This window comes from Corapipo altera, unplaced genomic scaffold, assembly GCF_003945725.1.
Source record: "Corapipo altera isolate COAL_440 unplaced genomic scaffold, ASM394572v1 0, whole genome shotgun sequence".
Lineage (NCBI taxonomy): Eukaryota > Metazoa > Chordata > Aves > Passeriformes > Pipridae > Corapipo > Corapipo altera.
Window position 1 is genome coordinate 87,728,481 of NW_020884872.1, and position 21,330 is coordinate 87,749,810.

Genomic DNA, 21,330 nt, shown 5'->3' on the forward strand with positions numbered 1-21,330 from the left:
GGCGCCGGCAGCCGCTCTCTCTTCCATCTCCTCCCTTCCCCCCAGCTTGGGGGTCGCTTCACAAGCCCCCTCCCCCCCATATATCTTATATATTTAATGTATCTGTCTGTTTTTGCTTGTCGGCCGAAACAAGGAGGGAACACACGAGGGAATGTCCTGATCCCCACTGACCTCCCCCCCACCCGCCCCTTTCCTCTCTGTGTATGTGGGATGAGGAATGGGGGGCGCGGGGAGGCCCCGAGCCCCCCCCCCCCCCCTGCTGTTGTGGGCCGTCTCCTCCCCACAGACACAGCCAGCCATTGTGTGCCACCTCCATCCCTCTCCTCTCCCCCCTCCTCCCTCATCCCCTCTGTAGTTGCGGGGGGGATAAGCTGTGGCTGCTCCCCCGCCGCCACCTGAGACGTGCGAGGTGGAGGGATGGGTTGTGCACTCCGCCGTTCGCTTTCGAGCTGCTCCTCCTCTCCCCTCCTCTCTCCAGAAGCAGGTTTGGTTGCCTGACTCTCTTTAATTCCAGCTCCCCGCGATGGATGCGGGAGGGCCTGGGCCGAGAGATCGGCCCGGCGAGGGAGGGCTGTGTTGGAGGCAGCCGTAGGAAGACGGAGGGGAGGGAGCTTGTTGCTCTTGATCTCTTGTCTCTGTTATTCGCTTGGTTGTTGCCTCTGCACTCTTGCCACATAGGGAGACCATGGAGCCCACGGCGCATGCCCGGCAAGGCCCCTTGGAAACTTCCTGCTGCTGGAGAAGCCCAGCTCGGGGCTGTTTTTGGTCCAACAGACCCTGCTTTTCCCCCAGAAGGCACCCGCTCTCGCCTCCTTCCCCCCAAACCCACCCTATCTGGGGCGTGTGCCATTAAATCGGCGTGTAGGTGTTTCCTCTCGTAAAGGAAGTTGCTTTCTGCCAAGTGCAGATGTCCTGCCTGTGGGTTCACAGCATCAGCTGCTGAAATAGGATGAAATAAGGTTAATGTATTTTCTCCTCGTGTCGTCTGGTGCCTAGTCAATATGAAAAAAAAAAAAAAAAGACAGCTGAAATCTGCAAACTTCTTAAAACAGGGTTAACTTTCTGGAAAGTATGTATTTATATTCAGTTCCCCACCACTCCTGTACTTTTTATGTTATATAAAGGACTCATTAGAAAAAACGTTGTTTTGTCAAACTGTTGCAAAACGTAATTGAAAAAATCACCAACACACTTAAAAGTTTGAATTTTTAACAAAAATAATCGTTTTAAAGTAACATCTATAAAGAAAACTAATGCTTTTACTGTGACACAATGTCAGTGGGTGTGCAATAGTAATTTTCTTGTGTGAAATGCAGAAAAAATTAAAAGGAAAGGATGAGATAGTAACCTGTGCTCTTGAGTGTATATACCTTTGATTAAACAAAAAATAAATTCCTGATGACTTTTAATTGCATGATGGGTGGGAGGGGTTGTCAGTAGGATAATGTTTACTGCATAACTCTCTTCCGAAAAGATTTTGAATTATTTGTGGAGTTTGCATTATGGATTGATTTGGTAGTTGCCAAGTTTTTAAACTTTTCCCTGTTTGTTTTTTCCCTTCCTGTTTGGCAGAGGGTGGGTTATTCCCCCTTCCCACCCCCCCCTCCAAAATGGGAGGAGATGCAGCTTCTGAAAATATACTCTCTGAAGTGCTGGGTTTTTTTACTTGTGTCTGGTGTAGATGATGTGTTTGGTTGCATTTTCTCATCTGTAAGAAAGAAAGTGTGGAGGTGTGAAAAACAAACTTGTATGATTCTTGATACTTTGTGTGGTGACTGGTGTGACAGGGGTTTTCTTTTCCTTTGATACGACCCGCTCCTTGGGCTTGGTCTGTGGTGCTGGTACCTGTTACCTGGAGTATTTTGTGCTCTTGCAAAAACAGCTGCAGTTACTAGATTTTTCTACGTGATTTTTACTTCAAGGTGGTGTTTTTAAGGGTACAAGTCATAAAGTTGCTAAACCTAGACTGAAAATTGAAGTGGCTTTTTTATTTCCGAACATCTCTTATTTACCAACTGTATGTAGTTTTCTTTGAAATGCAAAAGGGATTTTGATTTCAGTTATATACAGTTAGTTTCACTTTTGATACCAGCATTGCTTGACAGTAGATTTACAATGGCAGTAACACGTAACAAAATCTAAGGATATAACTACACAATGCCAAAGTATTGGGTTTTTTTCCTGAATTTCTTAAAAACTGGAGCAAGCTTTAAATCTCAACTGCCACATAACAGCTATTTGTAACTCCTCTCCATATTAATTTTGCAATCAAGAAAAGGAATCAGTAGCCTAGGGGTTTTTTTAGTTCTCTTTAAAACTGTTCTGATTCTCAGCAGTTGTAATTTTAATTATTTTTTTTTAAGTTTTGTTTGTGGTTTGTTTTTTTTTTTATCTTTTAAACATGGCCTATATTGTCTTGTCTGAAGAGTTTCTCTTGGGAGATGCCAGCAGAAGTTATTTCCTTTATATTAGGAGCCCCAAGGAGAACTCAGGGATTAAGTTTGAATGTTGTTCAGTAGTTGTATAACAGTCATATTTTCTTCCCTGTTAATAATTAGAACAAAGAACTTGTTCCTTATTAAGGCAACAAGCTACAACCTTCCCTCACAGGAAGGGATGCTGAGCAGATGTTGACAGCTAGGAAGCTATCAGTTATTTCTTAGAGGGATTTTAGATTTTTTTTTTTAGTGCTTGGACAGCACTTAAACTTTGCTGTATTGCCTCTCCTAGCTGAGAATTTCAAGACAGCAGCGCTTGGGTATGAATAGTTTTCAATAGTAGTCTGACTAGTTTAGATACCAAATTAGCCTGCTACTAATTCAGGTTAGATGTTTTAACCATGCGTACACAGGTATGGTCTTAAAGTGTACAGACCAATTAAAAATGTTCTTTGGGATTTAGTGGGTAACATAAAACATACTTGAATAGGAAAGTAAGAATGTGTGGTGTTGATTTCACCCATTGCTTTTTAATAGTGGGATAAACTGGTAGCCCTGGAAATAGTCTTCTTACAAAGGCTGTATGATAAAACAGCTCAAATTCTCCAGCTGGTGGCTCATTTGAAAGTTGTAACTATTCAAACAAAGTAATAAGACCTGTAGTTATCTGATGAAGATTTTATTTTATGAGGAATAATTATCTTGCCTTTATGAATGCTTAGTTTTAAGTACAATGTCATGACTTGGGTTGGAATTATGACAAACGTCTTGGGAAGGAGTGAAGTTGAGTGTCTGTCAAGATGGTTAACAGTGTTAACTCACAAAATTCGCTAGTTTACGTGCCTCAAAAACTAAATGGATTCTTGTAGGTTTTATTAAAAAGCTGTGTTTTAACCCCAGTCAGCAACTCAGCCCCACTCGGCTGCTTGTTGACTCCCCTGGTGGGATGGGGGAGAGAATTAGAAGGGTGAAAGTGAGAAAACCAGTGGGCTGAGATAAAGACAGTTTAATACGGAAACCAATATGAGGAATTTATTCACCCCAGCCCACTGGCAGGCAGGTGTTCAGCCATCTCCAAGACAGCAGGGCTACATCATGTGTAAGGGTGACTTAGGAAGACCAATGCCATCACTCCCAGTGTTGCTGTCTTCCTTGTTCTTCCCTCAGCTTTTATTGCTGAGGATGACTCCATATCTATCATCTGGGATATCCCTTGGGTCAGTTGGGGTCAGTTGTCCTGACTGTGTCCCCTCCCAGCTCCTTGTACGCATCCAGCCTCCTTGATGGCGGGGAGGGACAAGGAGCAGAAAAGGCCTTGTCTCTATGTAAGCTCAGCAATAACAAAAGCATCCTGGTGTTCACTGGTGCAGGTTCCCCAGAGAAGCTGTGGCTGCCCCATCCTTAGAAGTGTTCAAGGCCAGGTTGGATGGGGCTATGAACGTCTGGTCTAGTGGAAGGTGTCCCTGCCCATGTCAGAGGGGTTGGAACAAGGTGATCCTTAAGGCTTCTTCCAGCCCAAACCGTTCTAGGATTATCAACACTGTTGTGAGCACAGATTCAAAGCACAGCCCCATACTGGCTACTATGAAGAAAATTAACTCTATCCCCTCAAAATCTAGCACAGCAACCCAAAATGTGATCTTAACTGGAACTTCTGAGGGCTGGGAGATGTCATTACAACCATATTACTGTACTTCCAGGTGCAAAACTGAGGTAACGATGTAGACCATCCTGCAGTGTACCATGGTGTTGCATCTCCTTTGAGTCTGCTTGCTTCCAAAGGCAAAGCTGCAAACTGGAACAAATCATCACAGAAAACCAATACTTGTTCTCCTTGTTCTAACAAATATACTCTCTCTGTTTTATTTTTCTTCCCCTGAGAGTTTTTACTTGCAGCAGAAGAGCAATTGCAAATTTAAATGGTAAATATATGGTAGAGGGGAGCAAGAACTATATCTGTATTTGGGACTGTGTTTAAGGAACCATAATATCAAGTCACAACCTCCTTTGTGTTGGTAAATAGCTTGAGAATCAGTATAAATGTTAATTAAGCACTTGGTCTCTTGTGAATGAAAATATTAGTAGAATGTTAGCTTGCACAACAGAGATCTAATTTTACACATGACTACGCAAAACACTCACTGGTTTGCCAGGTTCCCTGGTGTATGAATGGGGGAACCTCTCCCGGAGGTAAATGGCATCTTCCAAAGTGTGCTAGACTGCATTAGCTCATTGATTTTTTTGCAGGCTTTTCTTAGCAGAGTGGAGTTTGGTTTCTTCTTCATTGAAATGGTAGCAAGTACACATGCTTTGTGTATTCTGTCAGCAAAATTGCATCAGAATCTTGCTGGTAAAGATCATGCTAAAGGTGGTCTTGAAAACAGCGTGTGTTTGGTGTGGATTTCCAGTCTGGAGCATTCTCCTGTATTCTTACTGCAGCTCAAACTTCTTTATCACCTTTGATGCCTGGCAGTCACTCCGATAGACTGACCCAACCTAGAAGTTTGTTGCTTAAATACAGCATGGATGTGTTGTGTTTGTTTGGAGTCTGATAATAAGAACAGTCTTCACATGCTGGCTGGGTTTTAAGTGATGTAAGGAAAGACATGGTGAGGTGCAGATGCCTGGTAGGAGGTTCATTTTTCTAAATCTTTTCTCCTCTTTTCTGTCTTTATAGTGGGAGTCAAGGTTAATGGCAGGCAGCTTATGGAGAATCTCTGCAAACCATTTAAAGTTTCTTTAATTTTTTTTTTTTTCAGTAGAGAATACCTGATACTACAGTGTAGACCTGAAAAAAAAGTCTTTGGAGCTACCATGCTTCAAAGCAGTAAGTTATATTTTATAAGCTGCTATATTTTTCCTAAATCTTCTAGATACATAACACCTTTATTCAAATTAATTTCGATGCTGAATTAATTTGTTTTCAGTAGGTTATGCCTGGTTGGTTTTTTATTGTCATTCCAGTTCCTCTGGAGAGCTGTACAACATTCAGCTTAAGAGTTCTTACCATTGTCTGAAGAAATTAACAATTAATGTTCGCTTAAACTGCTGTTGAATATCTGTATGGGAGAAAGATACCTGAAACTTTGTAGCTGTTTAAATACAGCAAGCAAAAGCTAAATATATCTAATGACAAGGAATTTGTGACAGACTTTCAAGCTCAAGATTAGGTATGTTCCTAATGGAAAAGGTAGTGAAATGGTGCTCTGTTAATGTGATTGATTTTTCTTGTATTTAGTGTTTGATATCAAGCATGTTTGTGTACTGTTGATCGGAAGTTATGGGGTTTGATGTGACTCTCAGGTAAAGTCAGGATACATTGCAGTAACTTGTAATATCCGCAGTAGATGGGTTAGTATTGAAAGTAGGTGATAAATGTGATATGGAAGTACTGTCAAACACTGCTTCACTTAAAATTTAATAATTCATACATGAGACTTGTACATGAGACTTATTATCTGATTTCAATGTAGACAGATTAGTTCATGTGATGTCCTCTTAGGTAAATGACCAAATTATGGCACATAACATTGGTTGTGTCTGTAATGCTGAATGAGTTGAGTTTATTCACACAACATATATTGCTCCATCTTCTTCATTAAGCATATTAAGTGTGTGGCTATATTGACATTATAAGGCTGCTTCTGCCATAAAGCTGTATCAGCTAGTCAGAGGTAGCACTTTTTCATCTGCTCTGCAGGTCTGAGTGTTCATGTGTTTTCACACCCTTTTCTTTGTGAGTAAGAAATTCAACTGCTGTTTCGAGTCAGTCAGGTAGTTACCACCTGAACAGAGGCTGACCTGACTGTGTATGTGTGCAATATAAGTAGATCTTTGCTTTTCTGCTGCACCTGGGGACTGAACCAAAACAGTTATATCAAAGCCATTAATCCACCACCTGTTAGTAAAATGCTGCATCTTTAACTTAGGAACTAACTATAGGAAAATAAAAGCATAGCTAGTAAACTTTAGAACTTGACGTATTACTTCTGTGCTGGTTTCATTTTTGAGTCTGATAGAAGTTCTACAGTCGTGTTTCTACCATCAAATTGACTCATTTTTTGAAGATAGACTCCAGTGACTTGGAGCTGATGTTCTCTAACAGCATAATGGGGTTAAATTCTGAGAAAATAAGTAGCAGGGGATCATTCTTGACTGAGTTCATGGCAAGTAAGTCTTTAATGCAGAATTAACTCTTCTTGTCTACACTTTAGTCATGGTAGATTAATCTGACTTTAAGGTCAGCATGCTGTATCCACGTATACTTTTCAGTTATTCATTTAGGAAGTTAAGTTTACCTTGGAATTAATTTCATAATAAGAGTATGGATGCATATCTTTGTTTTACCTATTGCTGTTTTGTTAGTTTTTCCATGGGGAGACTTCATACCTTTGTGTATTGAGCTGGCATGTCAGCTCATCCAAGTGTGCTCTCATATTTAAGTTGTCAGTGCCAGTTTTAACTAGACTCCACATCTTGTGATCCAACGTAGAAGACAAGAAAACACTACTTCTGGGAGAGAAGCAGTTCTGTCTCTTTCCAGTAACACTGCCCTTCTGAAAGAGATGGCAGAATGCCATATGGAATGGAAAAGAAGGAACTTGGGACTCTGCTCTCCAGGTACCTATGAGCCACAAGATATCTGAAGCCCCCTCCCAAAACTCAGCCTTCCTTGAGATTGTGCAGGTTCTGTTGGACCATGTGTCTCCAAGGAAGAGCAGTATGCTTTCAGTAGGCAGCCTTATTGAACTCCAGCACAGTTTGGATGGTACAGAACTGGAGGAAAAGCTGCTGATATTACTTCCAAGTCAGAGTCTTAAGACTTATTTCAGGACAAGTGTATAAGAACCAGGAATATTGATGGAAATTCTTCTGACCAGTCCAATATGATGTTCAGTGAAAGAAGCCCCATGGCAATGCTGTACTGTGGTATATTTGTATGGAAGAACTCTTCATGGAATAAACATCAAGTGAGTTGTGAGTTGACACCGTCATCACATGTAAGCTGGAAGTTATGTTTTGTCCAGTGATCCATCCGCTCTGTACCTTGTTCTTGGCCCTGGCCAACTTCAGAGGTCTGCAGAAGCTGTAAGCATTCCTTAGAATACTCTCCCTGCACCCATGTTTGTAATTCAGGGACTTCCTGAGTTTTCTTTGCTTACCATGAACTTTTTTCTCTTGTTTGGGATTACTTCAAGTTAGTATTGTCTAGTGTAAGAACAGTTAGCTGAACACATGTGCAATTATTACTGCTCACTGCTAGATGCCCACACTTCTCAGCTCATCCTAAAGCTGACATTTATATTGCAGAACCAGAGAATGGATATGGTTGGAAGGGACCACAGTGGGTCATCTCATCCAACTTCTCTGCTAAAAGGAGTTAATCCTAGAGCATATGGCACAGGATTGCATCCAGACAGTTCCTGAGTATCTCCAGTGAGGGAGATTCCACAACCTCTCTGGGCAGTCTGTTCCATTGTGTTCCACCACAGTAAAGAAGTTCTTCCTTATGCACAGGTGGAACTTCTGTGCATCAATTTCTGCCTGTTGCCTCTTGTTCTGTTGGTCAGCACCACAGAACCTGGACTCATCCTCTTGCACCCTCCCTTTGGATACTTATTTACATGAATGAAATCCCCTGTGAGTTGTCTCTTCCTGAGGCTGAACAGGCCCAGCTCCCTCAGCCTTACCTTGTAACGGAGATGCTCCAGTCACCCAGTCATCCTTGTTGCCCTCCACTGGGCCCCTTCCAGGAGCTCCATGTCTGTCCTTACTGAGGAGTCCAGGACTGAACTGGCAAGAAGAGGCAGATGATAAGATAAGTAGCTATGCTGATGAAGAATATTTTGGCTGTGTGCTCACCGCTGCCTCAAAGCCAGTTGTCTTGCAGTTCTTTGAAAGTGTCCATTTTATCATCAAGATCTCTCTCTGGACTGGAGCACTTCCTAGTAGTACAGCTGTGTTCCTTCAGGTTTATGGCTGTTGGGAGTGGATAGAGGTATTCAGGACTTCATGTCTATCTGCCCTAGTTGGGACAAGTGTCCTCTGGTATCCTCTCAGGACAGTCTCTGCAGTGTTCCTCTGGGAAGAAATGCAGGTGTATGGCTGGGGAGAGAGCTGAACTTGTGTTCTGGGAGTATTTTCTGGTGTAGGCAGTCTGCACTGGGACTGCAGTATGCACTGTGGAGATGGCCCATCCCACAGCAGGGGAACTGCCAGGCGGGCTGCAGCAGAGCAGAGCCACTCTTGTGCTGCAGCCTCTTCATCACTCCCGACTTAAGCAATGATGGGGCAGAGCAGTACCTTGATAGCTTTGGCTGTCAGTGTTCAGTGGCTGGCTGTTGATGTTTTTTTGAGTTTGGTAAAGTCATCTGCTTGGTTCCAGATGTTTAAACCATTGAGCAATAATAAAACTCATAAAAGGTGTGTATATTTGTTTTGTTTAGCCCAGCCTTGCATTTGTGGAATAGCAATGTCTGTGGCTGTTCATAACACTAAGGTGATCTTTCCACCCTATTTCATTGCTCTTTCTTTTCTCCCCAAATCAATGAACTTTCCTTTGCTGCAACTGGTCTACAAACCTCGACGAACATTTTAGCATTAACCAGTATTTCTTAGTAGCCTCTAGCATTTGTCAGTCTGTCATATGCAGTTTGCTGTCATCCTGGTACAGTTATTTCTCTCCCCAAGAACCAAACAAAGCTCTTAAATCTCAAGCAGCAGAGAATTTCTCAGAACTACAGTAGAAATTGTGACCATGTTGGTGTCTGTAGTGGTCTGGGGAAAACAAACAATTTCTGTAAGTGAGCAAAGGCCTGTTTCTCAAGACTTGTGTTCCAACAGCTGTGTTTTAGTATTCAATTTCTTTCCATTATGATCATTTAGATCTTCTAATACATTGGAGAAAAATGCCACTTATCCTTGAACTCAAAGGCTTGGTTGATATTTGAAGAATGGATAGCAAGTAGGTTGTACCTCACCTTGAAAATCCTCTTTTCCAGGAAAATAGTGGTTATCAGCATGAAGCTCTGCAGTTTTTTTGATTGTCTAGGGCTGTACCATTTTCCTTTTCTAGCAGTTGTCCTGAACCAGTAGTATGCTCAGTGAAGCTGGTTGTTTAAGTTTGTGTGTGACTAAACACTTTATTTCCTATTCCACTTAGTGTCCCTCTGGTACTGCCCTGGCTATTTTCCAACTTCTCTACAGCTATCTAGGAGCACAAGTGCCAGGGCATGTTTATTGCCTCTTAGTATTAATGACTACCAGGATTATAAAGGTTTCCTCCTGAGAACGAACTGCAATAGTTCACAAAAGCTGTATTAATTACTGGATGATAAAGTGTGGAAATTTTAGTTTGATCCCAGAGCTTTCGGTGTGGTGTTCTTGTAGTTATCAACAATACATTGCAGTAAAGCATCCAAGGTAGAGAGCTGTGTGATGGGGTGCAACAACAACAACAACAAAACCCACCTAAAACCCCTCCTGTGTTGCCTAGAGGTGGTGGTTGAAAGGGAACTGGCTTAAGCTGGCCTGAAGTGGCCACCTGAATGCCCTAGTTCACAAGAGATACTTCCATTAAGGGGCAAAAGTATCCCTTGAAATGTGTATTTGAGCTTAGACAAATTCTGTAGTGGACAGCATTAGCTGACCTCCTAAATAACATGTTTGCAATCTGTGTGAAAGTTAACAAAGTGTAACAGTAGGTAAGAAAAATTGATACTGCAACAAGGAAGCTTTGGGAAGACCTAACCTTTATAAGGGAGACCAGAAGGAATAGTCATAAGTCAAGGCATAAAAACACTGTGTCCTAGATGGAGCATGTTTCTAAGCTGGTAAAGGTCTGTGAACTCATATTTATCTGACAAATGGGAGTAGAGTGGCAAAGATAAGCCTGAGGGCTAAGTGTCCAAGTGGAGGGCTAATTGTTTGAAAGGTGGAAATCTAGCCCTACTGAAGTACAGGAGGAGAATGTACTCATAGCTGGCAGTAGAATGATGGAAGCTAAAAAGTTCAAGGTGGATTTACAGAGCATTGTGGTCCGAGAAGCATCTTACATAAAAAGAAAAAATCTGGGAAACATGGCTAAAATCATCAGTTACAATGCAATGATTAAGAGAGAGAACTGAGAACTTGCTGAGAACTTAAATAACCTCTTTGCATAAGGTGTGATTATTAGGCTAATTTGTGATGTCTTCGTTCTATTGCCTTTCTGGCAATAAAAATGAAATATGATAAAACTGACATGTTAGGAAATGATGTGGAACATGCTAATAATGTGGAAGCATACTGAGTTGCTGGGATTAGACATTAGTTAGGCTTTCTGAAAAAATTCAGAAATACAGCTGGTAAAAAAGTATACAGACATATCTTTGAGTACAGAAGTGGAAAACAGGGAGTAACACATTTTGAAGAGTTTAGCAAAGATTTAGGAAATCAAAAGCAAGGAACTTTTACATCTGTTTTTGAGAAACTTTATGAAATTGTAATTTCATAGTTCTGATAGTTGTAGTAGTAATTCTCCAAAGAAAAATACTCTGTTTTCTTTTGAAATCATGGGTAATTCTTCTGAAGCATAGATAAGATGGCTCATGCTCCACAGATGCAAAGTCTTTTAAGGAGGTCACTGATTAAAGTGGTTCACTTGGGTTCCAGAGTGGCCTTACCTGCCATGACCCAAATAGTAACTCTCGTGCCCAACCCTTTCTTTGATGTTATTCTTTGTGGCAGGAGGTATCCGGTGAGCCATGGAGTATGTTTTTAGCCATTGCAGGCTACAGCCAGCATGTTAATGCAAACTGATGTTGCCAGTGGTCTGTGTTCATGCTGTCGATTTTAAGTTAGGGCTAGCTGGGGCTTTGCTTTCTCTTCATCCCTGATAACCCTCCCTGGCAGAGGGTTGGAAGAACATGAGGGATTGCATCACTCGAGCCGAGTCAACCAGTGAACGTGAGTCAGCATCCAAGTGGTCATCGGTTCAGAAGGAAAACATCATCATAAACCTTAAACTGATTAAACAACTGGAAGTTGGTTAGAAAAAGAGTTGGGTTTTTTTTTTTTTTTGGTCACTGTAGTATAACTAAAGTAGAATTCCTAATTTAATTTATTTTTTTAGTATCATGGGCAATTAATCTCATTTACCAAGAAAACAGAAGGAGATGAGTTGTTTTTAAATAGATCAAGGTGTAAGATGGCTAATCCAGCCTAAGGGGAAACACTGCTGTGGATAAAATAGTATTGCAAATGGGCAACAAAACTGCAAATGAAGGAGACTTATAAGTATGTGTTAGAAGGGTAAATGTTTAGAACTAATACATCCCAGAATATTAAAATTAGCTGTTAGCTCAACAAAATACTCTAGGTAGTATTGTAGGTCAGAGGAAAGCACACCTATTAACATGGAGCTGGAGTTGTAAAATTAACAAAATACCAGATAACACAAAGAATGGGCTGAGAATCTTGGGGAACATAATATTTTGAGTATCTGTACCTACCTCTTGTTTTGTCATTTGCTTATTTGCCTGTATCTTGATTTTAGTGCTCAACTATGGCAGCTTCATCTTGAGAGACAATGCAAAAGTAAAGAGGACTGTATGAAGGCTTGTACTATGAACTCCAGAGGAGATTTTTTAAAAGTATTCAAAGCAAGGCTCCTAGAGTTTTGCATTCTTTTTATATTGTAAAACCAGAAAAATAGTGCACTGAATGAAATTCAAAAGTATTTCGCATTTAAACACCTTTTACATGTTCTGTAATTGCAATTGATTACTGCAAATTATTACTGAGGTCAGAGCTCAGAATGATTTAGACACTGATGAATATTGAGTTGTAATGAAAATATTTAAAAATAAAGCTAATAGCATGAACTTTCTTGCTTTTAAGTTCAGCCAAGCTCTGTGTAAAAAGATGGTTTAAAGCTAACCTAGGGGCAGGTAATTTTGTACGTGTGCTGTGGGTTTTCGTTACCCAAATTCTGAAACAGCAGCTGGTGGTCACTGTCAGATCGAGTGATGGATTACACGCGCTGTGGCTCATCATCTTCCTTTCCAAGTGTTGTGCATAAACATGCCCAGCTTTCTTCACCTTCATTTCTGTCTGTTTTGTTCTATATGGGAAGGGAAGGATTTGGTGTCAGAAGTTTTGTGTTTTTTGGATAGTGTTTTTGGGAAGCGGGTTCAGTGGAAAGATTCGGCTGTGGGTTACTTTGTGGCACTTTCCTTCCGTCTGCCAAGCGAGCTGCCAGGCTCTTCCTGATTGTGATAGCATCTATGAGTGGTTGTGTAGGTTGGAGGGTTTGTGTCACAAACATGAGGACTGAGCGATGGCAACATGGAAACAGCAGCTGGAAACTGAGCATCCCTTCGGGCTGTTACCCTTGTCTTACTTGGTAGCTCAGATTAAAGTTGTGTAAGAGGTGGTTGGCAGCAACACAGCCCAAGTTACAGAGTCACGGAGAGGTAACAGCGCTGCCAGTATGGCAAAGGACTGTGGCTTTAAGGCTGCCTAGACAGACAGGAGATAATGTGGACCCAAAGCTAACAGTCTTGGCTCCCTTCAGAAGCTGCAGCAGCCCCACAGTTATAACCATTCCTTGCAATTAAAAGAATCATGTTATGGAGGTAAATATTTTAATAGCGTTGACAGGTCAAAACATGAGTTTGCTCATAGAAATTTGGAATAAAGAGTTGGTTGTTTCAAGGAATTAAACTTCTGTGAATCTTCACTTTGTATGAGATTCAGTTATCAGCTCGCAAGAGGACATAAGTCGTTTGCTTTTTCTGTAAGTCCAAATAAGTCTTTATTTTAGATCTAGACTTGAGGAAGTTGGTGAAAAACCACACCGTGTTTTTATGTACTACTAGCGCTTTGTCAGGCAATTGTCTTGGACAGTTTTGCTTCTTAGATTTCTATTCTCACTTCCTTAAGTCATAATGGAAAAAAAGTTGCTACTAGCTGTGAAACCATTTAAAAGAAGCCTCAAATTCTGTTTTAATTGGATTGAAGTTATAAAATTGTTCGTTTGTGATCATGAATTCATCTGTAGAATGACTTTCATCCAGCTGTATGACTGCCACCTTTCATGGAAATCTTTGTCAGCTGCTAGAAATATTGCTTCCTTAAGACTGTTTTGCCCAAGTCTCTGAGATGGGAGGTGTCTCATTCTAGATACTGGATATTTTTTAAAACTATTTTCAATTTTCACTTGCACTGCTGATAGACTAATGAACCGATATTGCCTTAGAGCAGAACAAACATGCAGTTACTTATTCCCATCTGATGGGGAAGTGTGTTATGCATTGCAGAATGACTTGTGTTGGCTTTACCTTCAAAGTTTGCTTGTGCTGATCCTTAAAAAAACCTCATGTTCACATAATGCTGCTGTTTGTCAAATACCAAATGCTTACTGGGTAGTACTCAAATTTTTCTACATGAGTTATTAACTGCTGGATGTTTTGAAAAATAGAAAATATACATCTTTGTAACATGATTATATTCTTGCACTTCTTTAGGGTCCAGTAAATGAAAAATACTTATTATTAAAAATATTAACAGTTTGCAAGACTAGGTTTTCAAGAAAAAATGTCTGCAATATTTAACAGTTACAGAGAAAGTACTAAGAAATATTTATCGGTTGCTATTGTTCAGTAAAGTTGTTGGCAAATGCAAGATGAAATGGTGAATGGCAGAGTATAAGTGAGACTTACTTGAAGTGCAGGTTGGATCGCCAGTGACCAGAGAAAAAACATACTATTTGGCAAATTAGACCTGGAAAAGGACAGAAATGTCTTTGCAGTAGATCTCATCTGATACATGAAAGAAGATAAGTATTTGTGGAGGGGTTTTTTGTTTCGGTTGGTTGGTTGGGTTTTTTTCCCTGCTGAAGACTGAAGAATGATAACTTCAGCATTGGTAATGAAACTTGTTTTAGAAAAGCAGTTTTTATGCAACCTGCTCTGAATTTTTTAGTATTGCCTTTTTATTCAAGTGAGAGATGTGAAAGAAAGTGATTTTTTGAGTGTAATTAGTATCCTCCTTTTGTTAATGCTGTTAATGTTAACACTCAGATAGTACCTGGGAAATTTAGCAAAATTGACATCAGATTGGTGTTTCTAGCAACTAAACAAAGTAAGAGTTTAAAAAAATAAGCATTTACATTTGTCCTTGTTTTTGTATAATGAACTAAAAAAGGACTTTCATTCACTTGTCCTGTAACAGAACACATTAAAAGAAGCTTGTTATATTTGTTAGGTGAATAAAGCTAAATAAAGCTGAAGGCTTCTTAACTACTGATGTATACAACTTCATGTGTTTAGTCTTGACTTTCACTTAGTGCACTAAGGATACTTTACTTTAACATAGCAGGATATAAGCTCTTTCATCTGAAGTTAAATGCTGCCGTGCTTAGACGTTTGATTTTTGTCTGCCAGAAATGTCTGTGCATGGGTAAACTGTATGAAATAAGGTGAGGTCTGCAATGGTAATTCTGTGTCTAACAGGGAGCAAGAGAGTTTAGATAAGGGTACCCCTTCTGTAACTGGTAACACTCCTATATCTCCACCACCTTCCTCCAAGACCTTGCATACGTGGGTTTTCACTGGACAAAGTTGCCAGACACTTTACAACAGAATTAATCTCTCTAAATGTATTTAACAGAGCTCAGATGTTTTACTTTAGGATGAGCTGATTCTTCCTGAAAGTGTATTTCTCTCTGTGGGCTATAAATGGATTATATGGAATTAGCTCAGGTGTAAATATCTACATTTGCTTAGATGAAACCCACTGCTATACTGCTGCCCTTTTCTAGCTTTTTAATGGAAAAATACCTAAAAGATTCCAGGAGCTCAATGTAGGGACAAAAGCTTAGGCTCCTCTTCTCCATTCTTTGAACCCTTGAATTTTATTTCTTTTTGAGGGTGTTGTAATTTCGATCCTTCTAAGAGTGAATAAAGACACTAAATTAAATTTTACCACTTTGTGAACAGCTGTGTAACTACTTACTGTTAGATCAGAAGCTGAACGAGGTGAGCACTGCTGTCTCAACTTCTTTTGCTTACATCCTTTCTGGCAAGTGTGAGCTTCTATTATTGTAGTGGCCAGTAAGTGTCTCAATCTAGACTCAGGTCTGGATGTAAATCCTCCTTTTGCTACCAGTATTTCTGGGGGGTTGTTGCACATCCGAATATGTGCCTCTTCAGCATTTCTTATTACAGAGCTGGACCAACCCTTCTGATCAACCTGCTTCTTTTTTTTCTTAGGGCTCCTAACGTTGCTTGTGCTTTCTGTAAGACACCTTGGTGCCTAACACAGACAAAACAGGTCACCTTACATCTTTTTGCTTCTCTGCAGGGTTAGCATTCTGCAAGATGCTCCAAAGGCTGGCTCCCAGTGCCTGAACTGGGCATAATGATGCCACCCACTGCAGCTTGTCCCTGCCTGTGTTGTCTTCCAGTGGGGAAAAAACCAAGCTACTAATATTTCTCTGAAGTGGATTTATCCCAGTGTATCGTATAGCCGTGGAGATACATAGTTGCACTCAGGAGCTGTGAAGCACTCCAGAGTCCACTGTTAAAGTGTAGTCTTCCTGATTACTTTTCACCTTTGTCAAATCTGCTCTTTATTTGAGAATTATAATTACACAATTTAGGGCCAAGGAAGGAAATGAGGAGGATTTTTTGTTCATGGTCTAAAAGTCTTGGTTGTTTTGGAGACTGGAATGCCTCAGCAGGCAAGAGTCCTGGAGTCATTTTAGAAGATCTTATTTCCTGGTTTACACTGTTGAGAATGAAAGATACCTGTTCGGCCGCGTCGTTGCTTTTATAGGCTGTGGTCCCAGCAGTCTCAGAGGCAGGTGTTTGCATATGCACAAATAAAGGATCAGCAGGTCAGGTGCTCTTGATTTTAGGTAGTCAAATGCATGGTGTGGTCACTGCTGTGATTTAACTGTGAACAATGGCAATCAGTGACAACTTCAGATGTTTTCATTTCAAACAGTACCTGTTTCTCCTTTGCACATTGCTACAACCACCTGATTTTTCTCAGTTGCTCTTCACATGTCCTGAGTTTGTGGACTGGACCCCATTTTTTATTCAGTACATTTTTTGAGGCAGTAAACTGGGCTTTTATTTACAGTCTTTCCTGGGATATTTCCAGTTTCTAAAATAGACCATGTGCTATTTTTTCCTGCATTGTTTTCAAAGTAATTTTTTTCCTGTCTCAGTTTCTTCTTCATTGCACAGTACAACATGCTTTTCTTCCTGAATTTTATGCTTTATTCTAACATCAGTGTTGCTTTTTTTAACCTCTCCGCTGTTGCTTAATATATTAGTTTAAAAAGTCCCCAACATTCCTAGGAACTTAATAGCCAGAGAATGAAACAGAGGGGACTTGTGAAAGATTAAACCATCTTCTAACTACTGAAAGGCTGCTGAAAAACAACTCTCTGGAGATTTTGTTTATGTTGGTATGGTCTTTAACTCCAGCTTCAAGAGTTATGCCTATGACAATGGAAATGACTGTTTTAATCTCAGCTTTAGATATACTGAGAAAGTGACTGATGGTAGTGTGGGCATTAGAGAGCACAAACATAATCAGATTGAATTGTGGACAAGGGAAGATGATAAAGAAAAAATGGGAGGAAAGGGTACTCAATGCAATGCTGTGGTTTTTGGGAAGAGTGGCTGGGAAAGCTCCTTGGTGGGAAGGGTCCTGGGCATGCTGGTTGACAGCAGCTGAACACAAGCCAGCAGTGTGTACAGGTGGCCAAGAAGGCCAGTGGCATCGTGGCCTGTATCAACAATAGCGTGGCCAGCAGGACCAGGGCAGTGATTGTCCCTCTGTACGTGGCACTGGTGAGGCCACACCTTGAGTACTGTGTTCAGTTTTGGGCCCTGTACTATAAGAAAGACTTTGAGGTGCTGGATGAGGTGCTGCCTAGAGAAGGGCAGTGGAGCTGGGGAAGGATCTGGAGCACAAGTCTGATGAGGAGAGGCTGAGGGAGCTGGGGGTATTTACTCTGGAGAAAGGGAGTCTCAGGGGGGACCTTCTTGCTCTTTACAACTACCTGAAAGGAAGTTGAAGCCAGGTGGATGTTGGTCTCTTCTCCCACGTAGTAACAAGTGACAGGAAAAGAGGAAATGACCTCAAGTTGTACCAGGGGAAGTTTAGATTTGATATTAGGAAAAATATTAGGTTTGTCAAGCATTGGAACAGGCTGTCCAGGTAAGTGGTGGAATCACCCTCATGGAAGTGTTCAGAAATCATGTGTATATGGCACTTAAGGACTTGGCTTAGTGGTGGACTTGGCGGTGCTGGATTAATGATTGGACTAATGCAGTGAAATCAGAGTACAGCTCTGATAGCAAGGTCTATTGTGCTGGTGACACAACTTTCTAAAAGAACTGGGAAAGGAGAAAGCATTTTGGTCCCGGTTCAAAGCACTGTGTGTGTTGGTCACAATTAATTTGCAAACGGCAGTGAAAGAGGTGGTGTGCTGGGATCCTCACATGGGAAGGGGTGGAAATGGATTTATCAGCAAGATAAAAACCTTAACTTTGCTGAGTAGTGTTAGAGTGACCTGTGCTCCAAATAGTCCAGGTAAGTGGGGAGTCTTCTGATAGGTATTTGTACAGATAAGAGAGATAAAGGTACTGGGATATTTGTATGAAAATGATCTAGTTGCTGAGCATCCAGATTTCAAAGTACTTTCCTAGGATAACAGTGTCACTTTAATGTGAGCATGGTTTGTTTGTTTGTAATGCCTGCCAACAATCTTTCTAGGAACAGGATATAAAACTGCTACTTGGTGACTTGTTCATTCTGTTTTGATCTGCAGTTTAATTACAGCATGTTTAATTGCTCTTTTCATTCACTCAGGAGGCAGAGCAGTTGTATTTTTTTCCCCTTTCCTGCATGTCTTTTTTTGTGGGCATACAACTTGTTAGGATAATACTCATCAAGTGACTCATAAAAAATAGGGTCTTTAGATTGTCCTTTGGAACAGGAACTACTGCTTTTTCATGTTGGGAATCATTACAGAGTTCACGTGCTTCCAATTTATTTTTTTATACCAAACTTGCTGCATGAAGATGGAGCTCCTTATTGCCACAGTTTTTTGTCAGAAGTTCACTGTAATTCCTTGCCTAGTTCAAACTAGAGATTTTGTCCTTTCATTTATTTATCATGCCAAGTTCGTACCAAGGCTGTCATTTTTCTCTGTGATGTGTAAAGTTCTAAACACATACCAATGACAAGGTTCTCCCATTTTGTTTTTACTAAGAGTTAAGAAACAAGTTAGATAGTTCTTTGAGAAGAAAATTTATGTTATCATAAACCAGTGCTGATGCCGAAGGGGAGATACTATTCCCTTTCTTTTCCTCAGTTTGCTAGTTGTGTAATGAAAGAGATGAGGAACTTCTCTTTGGTTGAAACTAATCTAGAAGACAAAGTGTTTGCTGCTTCAGGGTGCTCCTGGAACTTCAGACTTCACAAAGAAATGAAGGAAAATATTAAAGATGCTGGAAATATGGTCACTTGTCTATTAAGGACTCTTGTGCCTTTTGTAGGGGATGAAGCCAACTGGTTTTAAGAAAATTTATGCTTAAAGGCCTGTCTGTAAAGGGAATTATCTGCATGGCTAGTGTGTGATGGGCTAAGTGGTAAATTATTATAGAACGGTTTGGGTTAGAAGGGATCTTAAAGATCATCTAATTCCAACACTCCTGCCATAGTCAGGGACACCACCCACTACACCAGGCTGCTCCAAACCCCCCCCCCCCAACCTGGCCTGAACACTTCAGGGGTGCTTCTCTGGGCAACCTATTCCACACTGAGCATGTACTAACTCTTCACTGATGTCTGAGTGGATGCTCTTGCCTTTGGGTTTACCTCCAGGACGACTCCCTCCAACATTCACAGCAGAGGGACTTGAACACTTGTTTGCATGTTTTTATTTGACAGTGAAGTCATAGCATGCAGAGCTAATTTTGGTCAAGGCAGAAAGATGAAAAAGAACATACAGTTAATGGAAATATTTGCCATGTATGTCTTATGAGTCATTTTTTTTTTCTTCCACTTGCCAAAACAAGTTAGCATGGAAAATGACTTTACTAGTGTAGCTGGGAGGACCTGTTTGTGTTCATGAAGCATGGAAACTGCCAGCAGGCTTTGCATCCCACAGTTTTACTTTTTGTTCCCTTCTCCTAAAATCCCCTCAGCATGAAGGGTTCAGAGATTTCTTCTGCTATCCCTGGAGGAGGACAGGAGGCACCAGCTTTGCAATCCACATCAGTACTAGGTGCTCTGCATACATCGTGGTTTTGATCTTCCTCTCTGTGTCCAGCACTCAAGATCTGCTCTGATATGAAGGGGTTTTATTTGTAATAATTGTCCAAATAACAGATTCCCCCTGTCCTCGCTCTAGACTTTGTCATGTACGTTTTCTGTTTTCCTCATCTGTTTCAGGGTTTTTTTAGGTGAGCTGTGATTCATTTTGGCAGGGAAATTAAGTAGGGGTGAAATGGGGTTATGGTTACATGGGAAGGTGTTAATGGGTACCCACGACTAGGTCTTTAATCTGCGGTTGTGCAGGTGTTTGAAAGTTACGGCTTTTCTAACCAGATTAAGGGGTTTTCTCATGTTCATACATTTTCTCTTCCATTTCAATTTTCGTTCCCAAATTTATTAGAAATGTGTTACTGATGTATGGGATGATCCCTGGAATGCTGGAGTAGACAGAATAGTGTTCAAAGAATATTGTGTAAGACCAGACAAGCGCCTGCCCTCCAGGAAAAAGTGCAGGACTTAACAAACGAACTGAACTCCACCAGAAGCCTTATAATTGTATATACAGTGACTCATTCTTCCTGGCTCATGACTTCTTCCTATGAAAAGTCTATATTTTTTAATATCTAGCAGATGGCACCGTGGTTTAATTATACTCGATTTTTTGAAACAGTTCTTCTTTTACAATAGTGCTCTACAAATTCTACTAGCCCTGTGTAGAGTCCTGGTGTTTTCTTCACTGCTTAAGTATATTTTATGAAGGTTTTAGAGAGCTCCTGTATTACTTTACAGAGAGATCAAAGTTTCATGAAAGACTGAGAAATTCATTCAGATTTAGGGGGTTTTTTTGTGTGTGTTCCATCACACTTTTTTGGCCAGAACTTTACACAGAATGGCAATTATGCAAGAAAGATGGTAGGTATTGTTCCTTCCCTTATGTGAAATTTTAACAAATGCAAAACGTTTTTATGCAAGCTCATGAAATGGGTGATGCAGGTCCCGCTTGAATGGAGATGAAATTTTTCAAAGGAGGTGATAGTCTACTGTTATTTACCAAAACCAGCCAACAACACAACCCAAAATAATTGCATCTCATGTTCATTCTCTTTGGTGTGTTACATGTAGGACAGCACAGTGTTGTAAAAATGATCCTTACTGATGTCCCGTACAAGTTCAATGAACTCTTGTCAAGAATTCTCTCTGTATTCTGAACAGAAGTAAGTGTTTAAAGTTATGCAGGTTCAATGCATTTCTGAGAGGACTGAATTGTTAGCTGTGTTTACTAGTGCACTTCTATTCCTTGCCAGGGAAAGGAGGGATTTTCCACCACTCTTTAGCCTTCTTACATGAGCTCCCTTAGCTGGTATTTCTGGACAAGTCAGGTGTACACTGCTGCGTGTGATCCATGTAGTATTTACATTTACTTTGGTTTGAATATAGAGTTTGTTTCTCAGTCCTGCAGGCTTCTGCTCCTGTGGTAGTTCAGGCACCCTGGCTGGTCAGGCTGCACTTCTCATGCTCTAGACAGCAGTTTCCTCCCACCTCCTTCCTTAAACCAGGAGGATAGGATGTGATTCCTTTAAGTGCTTAGTAAGGACCTGGTGAAAAGCCAGCT

The 21,330-nt window shown here is 40.7% G+C and overlaps 1 protein-coding gene across 1 annotated transcript in view; it reads left to right on the forward strand.

The window, feature by feature from the left end:
- The window catches only part of RSF1 (remodeling and spacing factor 1), a 59,114-nt gene that overhangs the window by 633 nt on the left and 37,151 nt on the right, over nucleotides 1-21,330 (forward strand). The gene's annotated exons all lie outside the window — the stretch shown is intronic.